Source organism: Schistocerca americana, chromosome 7 (genome assembly GCF_021461395.2).
Source record: "Schistocerca americana isolate TAMUIC-IGC-003095 chromosome 7, iqSchAmer2.1, whole genome shotgun sequence".
NCBI classification, from domain to species: domain Eukaryota; kingdom Metazoa; phylum Arthropoda; class Insecta; order Orthoptera; family Acrididae; genus Schistocerca; species Schistocerca americana.
In genome coordinates, this window is record NC_060125.1 from 440136667 (window position 1) to 440148612 (window position 11946).

Genomic DNA, 11946 nt, shown 5'->3' on the forward strand with positions numbered 1-11946 from the left:
CAGTAGCGATCCCGTCTGCCATCGGTTCGACAAGTCCTTGATAACTTTCCGGACTAAACGTGGCACCAGGTGTGCACGCACGGGCCACGCAGTTCACGTAATTTACACTACTGACCATTAAAATTGCTACACCAAGAAGAAATGCAGATGATAAATGGGTATTCATTGGACAAATATATTATACTAGAACTGACATGTGATTACATTTTCACGCTATTTGGGTGCATAGATCGTGATAAATCAGTAGCCAGAACAACCACCTCTGGCCGTAATAACTGCCATGATACGCCTGGGCATTGAGTCAAACAGAGCTTGGTTCGCGTGTACAGGTACAGCTGCCCATGCAGCTTCAACACGATACCACAGTTCATCAAGAGCAGTGACTGGCGTATTGTGACGAGCCAGTTGCTCGGTCACCATTGATCAGACGTTTTCAGTTGGTGAGACATCTGGAGAACGTGCTGACCAGGGCAACAGTCGAACATTTTCTGTATCCAGAAAGGCCCGTACAGGACCTGCAACATGCGGTCGTGCATTATCTTGCTGAAATGTAGGGTTTCGCAGGGATCGAATGAAGGGTACAGCCACGGGTCGTAACACATCTGAAATGTAACGTCCACTGTTCAAAGTGGCGTCAATGCGAACAAGAGGTGACCGAGACGTGTAACCAATGGCATCCCATACCATCACGCCGGGTGATACGCCAGTATGGCGATGACGAATACACGCTTCCAATGTGCGTTCACCACGATGTCGCCAAACACGGATGCGACCATCATGGTGCTGTAAACAGAACCTGGATTCATCCGAAAAAAAATACGTTTTGCCATTCGTGCACCCAGGTTCGTCGTTGAGTACACCAACGCAGGCGCTCCTGTCTGTGATGCAGCGTCAAGGGTAACCGCAGCCATGGTCTCCGAGCTGAAAGTGCATGCTGCTGCAAACGTCGTCGAACCGTTCGTGCAGATGGTTGTTGTCTTGCAAACGTCCCCATCTGTTGACTCAGGGATCGAGACGTGGCTACACGATCCGTTACAGCCATGCGGATAAGATGCCTGTCATCTCGACTGCTAGTGATACGAGGCCGTTGGGATGCAGCGCGGCGTTCCGTATTACCTTCCTGAACCCACCGATTCCATATTGTGCTAACAGTCATTGGATCTCGACCAACGCGAGCAACAATGTCGCGATACGATAAACCGCAATCGCGATAGGCTACAATCCGACCTTTATCGAAGTCGGAAACGTGATAGTACGCATTTCTCCTCCTTACACGAGGCTTCACAACAACGTTTCACCAGGCAACGCCGGTCAACTGCTGTTTGTGTATGAGAAATCGGTTGGAAACTTTCCTCATGTCAGCACGTTGTAGGTGTCGCCACCGGCGTCAACCTTGTGTGAATGCTCTGAAAAGCCAATCATTTGCATATCACAGCATCTTCTTCCTGTCGGTAAAATTTCGCGTCTGTAGCACATCTTCGTGGTGTAGCAATTGTAATGGCCAGTAGTGTACAAGCCACTGGTTTGTGGGCATGGAAAAGGTGCCCGATAGCTATGCAGATGGATACCATCTGGTTCATATCAGGCGAATTTGATAGCGAAAACGTTATGCTAGTTCACTATTATGATCCGTAAATGACTGCACCACGACTCTGGCATTGTAGCAAGGACAGTTATTCTCCTTGAGTATGCATCGCTGTTGGGGAAGATACGTATCAAGTATGAAGGATGCAGCTGGGGGACAGCAATATTCACATAGCCTACCAGAGCATAATAGTGCCCCCATCAGCCTACGTCCGTGGCGCAGGCCATGTTTTGAGCAGCCGTTCGCCAGGATGACAGCTTATCTGGACACGATCATCTTCCTTGTGTAACAAGTCACGCCATACATTGGACCAGGCGAGACGCTTCCATAGATATGCAGTGCAATCTAGATAATCCCATGCCGCTGCAATCGTAACTGACGATGTCGTTGAGTCAACACGCGAACACGTAGCGGTCTTCTGCTACAGGAACGCATTATGATCGACTTGTGCTGTTGTGCTTCGGAACGTTAAAGCCTGCGCCAGCATTGTGTGCTCTAGTCAGATCTGTGTACTGATAACTGGCTACCCTGCTGTACTGAGCGAACGTGCCTGTGATTTCCCAGTTCTGTGATGAAGTGTGGACGTCTAACACGCTGTCGCCTTGTCGCGATTTCACCTTCCTTCATTAGATATTCATGACAGTAGCACGCTAACAGTCGATTAGCTTTGCTATTTGCGAGGTGCTTGTTCCCATGTGCTGAGCTGTAGCAATGTGCCCTTTGTTAACCCCTCAGCACCACGACAGAAGTAGTGTCCTCTGATCGTTGGCGGTCCCAGTGTCTCCCCTCTAGCGTTTGCCGCTTTGTGTGGTTTTACTGTTATTTTGTTATTGCCAACTTATGCAGAAAAGGCTTGTAAAGCTTTGCAACCTTCTCTGGTCGAAGACTTTGTACCACAACAGAACCAAAGATACCCTGGGTACAGTGCTGTCCAAAATTAAAGCAACAAACCGCTATTTCCCCATCCTGTGTCTACATCACTGTGTTCTCATACAAACTTCGACAGATATGATCCGCACGGAAGACAGCATTCCAGTCAATGGACAATCAGGCCAGCGATGACGTCAGGACACCCATCAAACCTGGTATTTTTCGGGTGGTCCAACATCCACATTTGGTGAGTGCAGAGTCACAGAAGGTGCAGTGTGGCACGGAGGCGATGTCTGCCAGACTCCCTGCAGTGGAGCGGTGGAAGAGGAATCATAGCAGGAGAGTCACAAACTGATGTGGTCCGATGGCTTAAAGTGAATCATTCTGTTGTTTCTCGGACGTGCTGACAGTTTATAGAGATCGAAAACTGTGCCCCATAGAGCAGGGCAGGGTCGACCACGTGGGACATCAGAAAGACAAGACCGTTATTTGGCAGTAAGGGCACTACAGTACCGCAAGGCAACTGGCATCTGCCCTTGCAGCATTCGTTGGAAGTGTTGTATCGAAACATACGGTGTGCCACTTCGGAAGAGTGGCCTTTATTGTCGCATACCTTCTGTGTGTACACCTCTGACGCGTCTTCACAGAAGGGAACGTCTAGGGTGGAGCCGTCAACATGCCACCTGGATGGTCGAACAGTGGACAATGTTCTTTTCGCAGACGAGTCCTGAACTGATCTGGAGAGCGAGTGTCAACGAATTCGCGTCTGGAGGGAACATGGAACACGATTTCGGGACCCAAACATTGTGGAAAGGGAGAGTTATCGAGGAGGATCCCTAATGGTGTGGGCAGGGATTATGTTGACCACTCGAAAAGCTCTTCATGAAACTGTACGGGCGAATCGGCAAGGTTTAACTGCTGTTAGATATTGTGACCAGATCTTGAGACATCGTCCGCGGTTGCTGTGAGGTGCTGTGGGCGCAGACTTCGCACTGATGGACAATAATGCTTGACCTCATAGAGCATAGGTGGTTGATATTTTCTTCGAAACGCATGATATTGCACGCATGGCGCGGCCTGCTTGCTCTTCCCATTTGAATCCCGTAGACCATGTCTTGGATGCATAACGGAGACGAACTGCAATCACGTCAGTATCCACCAACCACTCCCCAGGACTTGTGAGCAGCTCTGCAGGAAGAATGGGCGTTTTTGCCTCAATATGAGATTGATCACATCGTTCACTGCATGTTCCGTCGTTTCAGGCCTCTGTCGCTGCCAGAGGTGAGCGCATTAATCGGTTGTCGGAAGTGTGTGCAAAGCCGTTAACGAACATTTTTGTCTGCCGTTATGCATGTTGCAGTTGTTTACAATCTGTGTTCTTTAAATTGTTTCTACTTATCTATCACCTGTATATTGTGGCAAAATAAACTTAGTCTTGCACAATTTCCCTTGTTGCTTTAATTTTAGACACCTGTGTAGTTCGATTTCAAAGTTGGCAGGACTACTGCAAGTTGCTAAGAGGCACCTCAACTACTATTACAAGTCTGACAGAGGAAAGAAACGGGGAAACATGTCTTCCAGTCTACTAAATGGTTGTCACTTTTCCTCTTCTTTTATACTGTGGCTTGAGTTATGTTAGCGGTCGACGAAGTCCAACAGAAATAATGGAAAATCGTATGCCTCCTGCCACATGGGATGGCAAGTGCATGTGGTACCCGTTTCAGGCGTCACAAACACAAAGCACTATATTATTATTTCTATCCTTTCTCAAACGTTATGTCTGGTTAAAAATGGAACGTGACGCGGACCTTCATCAAGCGTGACTTCCTTTTAACTGTACGGTATGTGTTACATTGCATTTAGGAACTTTTGGGTAATTGAACATGTATCAATAATTACAGATTTCTGTAGTTGTATATATACGTTTGGATGTAGCTGTATTGCGTTGATGTACTGATGGATATTGTGTGGTATGACTCCTGTAGTTGATAGTATAATTGGTATAATGTCAACTTTATCCTGACGCCACATGTCCTTGACTTCCTCAGCCAGTTGGATGTATTTTTCAATTTTTTCTCCTGTTTTCTTCTGTATATTTGTTGTATTGGGTATGGATATTTCGATTAGTTGTGTTAATTTCTTCTTTTTCTTTGTGAGTATGATGTCAGGTTTGTTATGTGGCGTTGTTTTATCTGTTATAATGCTTCTGTTCCAGTATAATTTGTATTCATCATTCTCCAGAACATTTTGTGGTGCATACTTGTATATGGGAACGTGTTGTTTTATTAGTTTATGTTGTATGGCAAGTTGTTGATGTATTATTTTTGCTACATTGTCATGTCTTCTGGTGTATTCTGTATTTGCTAGTATTGTACATCCGCTTTTGATGTGATCTACTGTTTCTATTTGTTGTTTGCAAAGCCTGCATTCATCTGTTGTGGTATTGGGATCTTTAATAATATGCTTGCTGCAATATCTGGTGTTTATTGTTTGATCCTGTATTGCAATCATGAATCCTTCCGTCTCACTGTATATATTGCCTTTTCTTAGCCATGTGTTGGATGCGTCTTGATCGATGTGTGGCTGTGTTAGATGATACGGATGCTTGCCATGTAGTGTTTTCTTTTTCCAATTTACTTTCTTCGTATCTGTTGATGTTATGTGATCTAAAGGGTTGCAGAAGTGGTTATGAAATTGCAATGGTGTAGCAGATGTATTGATATGAGTGACTGCTTTGTGTATTTTGCTAGTTTCTGCTCGTTCTATAAAGAATTTTCTTAAATTGTCTACGTGTCCATAATGTAGGTTTTTTATGTCGATAAATCCCCTTCCTCCTTCCATTCTGCTTAATGTGAAACTTTCTGTTGCTGAATGTATGTGATGTATTCTATATTTGTGGCATTGTGGTCGTGTAAGTGTATTCAGTGCTTCTAGGTCTGTGTTACTCCATTTCACTACTCCAAATGAGTAGGTCAATATTGGTATAGCATAGGTATTTATAGCTTTTGTCTTGTTTCTTGCTGTCAATTTTGTTTTCAGTATTTTTGTTGGTCTTCGTCTATATTTTTCTTTTAGTTCTTCTTTAATATTTGTATTATCTATTCCTATTTTTTGTCTGTATCCTAGATATTTATAGGCATCCGTTTTTTCCATCGCTTCTATGCAGTTTCTGTGGTTATCCAATACGTAATCTTCTTGTTTGGTGTGTTTTCCCTTGACTATGCTACTTTTTTTATATTTGTCTGTTCCAAAAGCCATATTTATATATTTGCTGAATACTTCTGTTATCTTTAGTAATTGGTTGAGTTGTTGATTTGTTGCTGCCAGTAGTTTTAGATCATCCATGTATAGCAAATGTGTGATTGTGTGTTGGTATGTTCCAGTAATATTGTATCCATAATTTGTATTATTTAGCATGTTGGATAGTGGGTTCAGAGCAAGGCAGAACCAGAAAGGACTTAATGAGTCTCCTTGGTATATTCCACGCTGAATCTGTATTGGCTGTGATGTGATATTATTTGAATTTGTTTGGATATTAAGTGCGGTTTTCCAATTTTTTGTTACTATGTTTAGGAACTGTATCAATTTAGGATCTACTTTGTATATTTCCAATATTTGTAGTAACCATGAGTGGGGTACACTATCAAAAGCTTTTTGGTAATCAATGTATGCATAGTGTAGCGACCTTTATTTAGTTTTAGCTTGATATGTCACCTCTGCATCTATTATCAGTTGCACTTTACATCCTCGTGCTCCTTTGCAACAGCCCTTTTGTTCTTCATTTATAATTTTGTTCTGTGTTGTATGTGTCATTAATTTCTGTGTAACGACTGAAGTTAATATTTTGTATATTGTTGGTAGGCATGTTATGGGGCGATATTTTGCTGGGTTTGCTGTGTCTGCTTGATCTTTAGGTTTCAGATAAGTTATTCCATGTGTAAGTGTATCAGGGAATGTGTATGGGTCTGCAATGTAACTGTTAAATAATTTAGTTAGATGTGAATGTGTTGAGGTGAACTTCTTTAGCCAGAAATTTGCTATTTTATCATTTCCAGGGGCTTTCCAATTGTGCGTAGAATTAATTGCTCGGGTGACTTCATGTTGCAAAATTATCACTTCAGGCATTTTTGGTATCATCTTGTATGTGTCTGTTTCTGCTTGTATCCACCGGGCATGCCTGTTATGTTGTACTGGGTTTGACCATATGTTGCTCCAGAAGTGTTGCATGTCTGTTATGTTTGGTGGGTTGTCTATTTTAATATGTGTGTTATGTATTGTCTGATAAAATATCTTTTGGTTTGTGTTGAATGTTTGGTTTTGTTTCCTTCTATTTTCACTTTTTTTGTATATTCTAAGTCGTTTGGCCAATGCTTGTAATTTCTGCTTCTTTTCATCTAATTGCTCTATCGCTTCTTGTTGTGAGATTTTACCTAACCTTTTTCGTTTTTTGTCTGATATTTCATTTCTTAGAAATTGTGTTAGCTGTCCGATGTCTTTTCTCAGTCTTTCTATTCTGATCTGTAGCCTGTGTTGCCATGCTGGTTTTGTGGGTTTCTTCTGTATGTTGGTTTGTTCTGATCTCTGCCTAGTGTGTGTATTTAGTGTAGTGAGTGCTCCTATATAAACCAGTAGTTGTAACTCCTCCATAGTTGTATTTTCATTTATTTTGTTGTGTATGATTGTGTTGATAGTTGTTATTGTTGTTTCGACTTATGGGTTATTTGGTGGTCTTTGCAAGAATGGTCTAATGTCTGTAATTGTGTCTTTGTATTCTATATACGTTAGTTCAAATTTTTCTTCTATATCTATCATGTGTGTCACTTCATGTTCTATTTGTGCTTGTTCTGGTGGCCGTCTTAAGATTTCGTTTTTCTCTGATTGTTTTATTGATGCATGGTGTTCTTTGTTTGTTTGCTCTGGGATGTTTGAGTCCATTACTGTATTTTCTTCTTCTTCTGAGTGCACATTATTTTGTTCCAGTATTTGTTGTACTTGTTGTTTGATGTTTTCTAATTCTGACTGGGGTATCCTGTTATTTTTGATTATTACATGGATCTGATCAGCTAGTCGTTGTTTTGTTAAAAATTTTAATTCTGGGTATCTGGTAATAAATTTTGTGTATACTTGTGATCTGTATCCAGTTGTGTTGGTTCCTAAGTTTGTTGCTTGGTAATAACAGAACATGAGGTGTTGGTTAACTTTATCTGACCATCTCATCCTCTGTCTTTGTTTTCCTTCTAGAGTGGTTGCAGGAAGCGTATCCTGGAAAACACCTCTATTTGGATTTAAATCATTTTCCGTGTGGCTAGCAGTGTCGTTGCCACTGTGGATGGGCATAGGGTTCAAGCGTCGTCCCCGACCATGACAGTCCTTGTTCGAGGCTTCATTAGTTCTGCCCTGAACCAACTAATCACACTAAAAGGGGGGTTAGCCCTGTTAGTGGTTTGTTCTTTTCGTCCCCTTTTACGACTGGCAGAGCATACCGGAGGCCTATTCTTTTCCCGGGCCCATTATTATTATTATTATTATTATTATTATTATTGCAAGGGTTGACTGAAAAGTAATGCCCCCACCTTCGTAACGCCTCAACAGTATGCGACAGGTACTGGCTTGTTCTGTAGCCTCTCTCTACTGTTCCAGTTGGCAGAAAGCCTTAGCATTGAACGAATGTGTTGTTACAGTGTAAAGTATGGAATCCTGCGCAGACGGTCGGTCAGCGCATTTCAAGCAACGTGCAGTCATTGAATTCTTGACAGCAGAAGGCGTCTCCCCAAAGGAGATTCATCAGAGACTGAAAGCAGTTTATGGTCATTGTGTTGATGTGAGTATTGTGCGTCGTAGGGCGAGTAAGTTTAAAGAAATTGAGTCGGGAACATCTGACCTGCGTGACAAACTAAGAGTTGGAGGTTCTGTGACAGCAACCATCGACATTCACAAGCAAAATGTTGACAGATTGATTCAGGACGATCGTCGTATCAGTCAGAGAGAAATTGCAAGCACAATCGGCATTTCACAAGAACGTGTGGGTCGCATTATTGCTTTGCTCGGCGGTCGGAAGATCTGTGCTTGACGGGTACCGCGGATGCTGACTCCTGAAGTAAAAGCCCTCAGACTTGAAATTTGGCAGGAACTCCTCTCGCGTTACGAGAATGAAGGTGACGCCCTTCCCCATTCAATTGTGACAGGAGACGAGACGTGGGTACACCATTATGACCCTGAGACGAAACGTCAGTCTATGGAATATCGACACAGACTCGCCCCAGAAAAAGAAATTCAAGACGCAGCTCTCAGCCGAAAAAACCCTGGCCACAGTGTTCTGGGACGCAGATGGTGTTATCCATGTTGATTTCGTTGATCGTGGAACAACAATAAATTCAGAGCGTTACATCACAACGCTGCGAACTCTGAAACGACGGCTAACAAGGGTCCTGCAGCATGACAATGCCAAACCACACACTTCACGCGCCACCACAGCAGAACTTCAGAGACTGAATCTCACCACTGTACGGCATCCTCCATACAGTCCAGATTTAGCATCGTCTGGCTTCCATCTGTTCCCGATAGTGAAAGACGATCCGCGGGGACATCATTATGCTTCTGATGAGGACGTTGAGAGAACTGTGAGACTGTGGTTGCAGAAACAGGGTATCGACTTCTTCCGTGATGGCTTCAGAAAATTTGTTCATCGTTAGCAGAAATGTATCCAATTGGCTGGTGCTTCTGTAGAAAAGTGAATATTGGTAATTAAAGATCACATTTTAAGGATTATTTCTGCGCTTGACTTATTAAAATATTCCCATCCAAACCCAACTAACGAAGGTGGAGGCATTACTTTCCATTCAACCCTAGTATTATTAACTACCTGGGAAACCAGACGTTGCCTGGGTATTTATTTATATCTGCCCTCAGACTTTGTACACATATAATTTACTTTTGATTTATAAAGATTCTTTCTATATAACGTTTGAAGCACAATGATTGGGGACATGAACAAAGAACTTGTTTGCTTCACTAATACCGGAGAGAGCCAGGTAAGCCACCTAGAGCTGGCTGTGGGAAAAGCAACTCACACTAAGGTGCAGCGCGTGACCTCGTGCTTTGTTTACGGTCAAGGCATAACATAAGTTCACTGGTAATTGTACACATTTAAAGCAAAATGGTAAACTGCTAGGAATAAGTGGGATTCGGGGTATAAAAACTCACACACCTGCGCCACTACTCACCAAAATTTCTGCTTTTGTGACATTATGTTGGAGAAAAGTAACTTTAAGTCTTTGTGAGTGAAGGGTTTGATGAGTGATGTAACGCATGACGCTCTCGATCAGAGTTACGTCACGCTTCACTATTGGAAGGAGTTTCTGAAGAGCAAGTTAAAGCCTGATATTCTCAAGCCACCACATGATCTTCATTGGATTCTTGAGACTGCATAGTCCTCAGTATTTTACTCTAGTGTAATCGGAAAGACTCGACTGTTTTCTTGGCATTTTTTATTCGTAAGCAAAACGAAATGAAAATGTAATTCAAATCATAAAGCTAACTTAATAAATTCGTTTTTTCTAACAAAGAATACAAATAAAACCTATTGAAAGGAGCAAAGCAATGTCGATAAGTTCTTAATACAAAGCAAAATCAGTAAGTCCGTATATCCTAGCCAAGTAAATTTACGGTGTGACGCTTAATTCTGCCACCGACAGAAACTTCTGAAAATACGTCTGTCACTATCAGCGCCATCTATTGGTCCTTTGGTGTGCTGCACTCTGATGTTTCAACATCTAAACTGCGAAATTGAGCAGGCGACTTTCCATACCTTTTTTTTTTTCAGGTTCCGATTTTGATGAAAGAAGGCCTTTATGTTGACCGAAACTACGCTTAGGTTACGTGTGAAAATCTCATGAAATTTAATGTGTTCAAACAGACAAAGAGACAGACACCACTGTTTTACAGTTTTATTATTTGTGTAGATAGATTGTCCCTTAATACAGCTTCTCTGCTGTTCTAAACCACAACGGTCGAACAAACAAGATGTCAAAAACTCGGCTCTGCACTGATGCTCACAGAAAATAAGTTTGAATTCGAGCAAAAATTGCAATGCCTAACACGGAAAGCTGCAATTTACAGTTTCTGTCTCCGTGAATGAAATAGTTGTCACTTCCTTTCTGCAACTGTACCCCTGGTAATTGTTTGAAACTGTGACCAATGTTGTCACATTGTTCTCAGATCATTGTCCGCGAAGACTGAAGCGTGGCTGCCTCGGCACGACCCAGAGCGTTGCCCTCCGATTGTATGTAAAGAGCAGGCGGGGCGTGCAGGCGACCCACTGCAGTAGCTCCAGTGCTGCAGCGACGATTCTAGCCTGTCTCACTTCGTCTACAGCTGCTCAGCATGCAGTTGCTTCGATACATACAAAGTGAGACAGCTGGGTTGGTGCATGAGTTCGTAGGCTTTTGCCGTAAGTTTAACAAACACAAGAGATAAACGTGACAGAGAATATAAGTAACAGACTTAAATCATCTGTAACGTAACCTCCCTCATTATTTACACCTGTCTGCCAACGCTGGGGTAACTTCTCGATTTCGCGACTGTAGAAAATCACATAGTTGTGAGAAGAAGAACTTGTCGGGCCACGTTCGGAGAGCATTTTCATCCGCAAGGGAATTCCCTTGAACGCTGTTCGATAGATAGTGGAAAAGGGGAAAATCGGAGGGCGCGAGATCCGGTGAATAACTAGTTCGCGAAATGATTTCTCACGCCACTCCTTTTCGTCGGTGTAGCAGAATGCAGGCGGGCGTTATTGTGCAGTGGCATCAATCAGTTGACGCAGTCTTCTTGGTCATTGTTCTTGGATTCCGTCTGCGAGACGTCTCAGTTATTGATGATAAATGTCAGCAGTGATGGTTACACCTCGGGGAAGCAATTCGTAATATACTACACCGTCGCTGTTCCATCAGATGCACAGCCGGCCGGGGTGGCCGAGCGGTTCTAGGCGCTACAGTCTGGAACCGCGTGACCGCTGCGGTCGCAGGTTCGAATCCTGCCTCTGGCATGGATGTGTGTGATGTCCTTAGGTTAGTTAGGTTTAAGTAGTTCTAAGTTCTAGGGGACTGATGACCTCAGATGTTAAGTCCCATAGTGCTCAGAGCTATTTGAACCATCAGATGCATAACATCGTCATTGTGGAAGAGCGCTAGAATTTGAACGAGGAGAATGTCGACAGGATCCGGCTGCACATCCGAAAATTATTAGAAGAAGAAATACGCCGGGAAAATTTCAGTTCTTGCACATTGTTTCCAATTTCTGGCAGAGTTTACATCTCAAGAGTGAAACCTGGCGGCGATTCGGTAATGATTTGGGCAGCCATATCGTGATATTCCATGGGCCGTCTCTTCAAGGCCGGTTGCTGGCAGGGATTATGTGGCCATTTGGCTGATTAGGTCCGTCCCATGGTACAATGTTCCACAATGTGATACTATGGTCCATGATGACGACCGGGT

The 11946-nt window shown here is 43.1% G+C and overlaps 1 non-coding gene across 1 annotated transcript; it reads left to right on the top strand.

Annotated features, from left to right (window-relative positions):
• The first annotated feature begins 11414 nt into the window (after nucleotides 1–11414).
• Nucleotides 11415–11498, top strand: Trnas-gga. Its single transcript is given in 2 exon segments — nucleotides 11415–11454; nucleotides 11464–11498. It is a non-coding gene; the product is annotated as a tRNA-Ser (tRNA).
• The last annotated feature ends 448 nt before the right edge of the window (nucleotides 11499–11946 follow it).